Source organism: Atta colombica, unplaced genomic scaffold, assembly GCF_001594045.1.
Source record: "Atta colombica isolate Treedump-2 unplaced genomic scaffold, Acol1.0 scaffold13, whole genome shotgun sequence".
Classification (NCBI taxonomy): Eukaryota; Metazoa; Arthropoda; class Insecta; order Hymenoptera; family Formicidae; genus Atta; species Atta colombica.
Window position 1 is genome coordinate 77,994 of NW_017259217.1, and position 1,205 is coordinate 79,198.

General features: G+C 34.4%; 1 protein-coding gene across 2 annotated transcripts in view; it reads left to right on the forward strand.

Annotated features, from left to right (window-relative positions):
* LOC108684242 overlaps positions 1–1,205 on the forward strand; it is a 14,974-nt gene that overhangs the window by 8,822 nt on the left and 4,947 nt on the right. The window contains exon 1 of one of the 2 annotated variants that reach the window (XM_018188465.1): positions 198–347. The exons of the other annotated variant lie outside the window; for it this stretch is intronic. The gene's annotated coding sequence lies outside the window, so the exon portion shown is untranslated. Of the gene's footprint in view, positions 1–197; positions 348–1,205 lie in introns of those variants that run through there. 2 annotated transcript variants of the gene reach the window in all.

The following is a 1,205-nucleotide window of genomic DNA, read 5'->3' on the forward strand; positions in this document are numbered from 1 at the left end:
GAAATCCATACTGTTGAAGTTGCGACGTCAACAGCTTCTCAAATTCATGAATCTCAATGATAGTGTTAAAAAATCAAATTGCTCGGGACCATCTGTATCATCCTCGCTTCGTGTCAAAGCGTGTCGCGAATGTGGATGATCGCCTCGTTCTAATAACCTACTCCCACATCGCCGATCGGCCAGAGTGCTCAGTTGGTTGGTTCCCCGAGTCGAAGTCGGGTTCAGTCGTCTGGCGACCGGTTCCGAGGTCTGGGCCCTGTTCACTGCACGGGTCTGACTCATTGTTGCGACCGATGCGAGAATAGTGCCACGGGAAAGCAGGGCCTTCGCTTCTTTCACACGAACAGGTAAGTACGAGAACAGTCAATTTTCAATCTGAAATTATTAATAAATTTAAAAAATGATTAAATAAGGATCTAAACCTTTTTGCTCTCAAGGATTCTTTGAGTGACAAGAAGTTATTCACTAATTCACGAAATTAAAATATGTCTTTCATATCTCGTTATACAGTTATTTTGTTTCGAGTCTTTTATTTTCATTCATTAATTGTTCGAAAACTATCAGCACTTTTCTTCTGGAAATATTAAAGCCGAAGAATCCGTGAATTTCGAATTTTCAAATCGATACATATTGGTGAAGGATACATTAAATCATTTACAAAGATGCTATAGAATTTCTTTTACTCTTTTTTTATCCATATTGTTTTATGTACACACATTATTATTTACTTTCATTATCTCACAATGCTAGAGTTAGAAATGATAACAAGTGTCTAGTTCTCTTATATGAGAACTAGACACTTGTTATCATTTCATACACAAGGAAAACAATTTTATGACAAAGACTAGTTTCTAGATTTAAAGATACATTTGAAATTAAAAAAAATTAAGTTTTATGTCACCTACTTTTATCTTGACTTTATTTTATAATTGAATATTTCCAGAAAAAGCAGACTAATTGTTATTTATATCTAAGAAAAAAATTTTCACGTCAAGGATGTTTTGATGGAAGACCGCATTTAATATTTAATATTTAATATTACATTTCCAGATATACTTTTACATTTTTGCCTTAAAGCATTTGCAAATATTTCCGTGATGGAGTAGCATAGAGTTGAATTAACATACATAAATGATTAAAATCGAACTATTTAAATCTGAGACGAGAATTCTAATGCTAGAATGTCGCGTGGAGGGGGGGGGGGG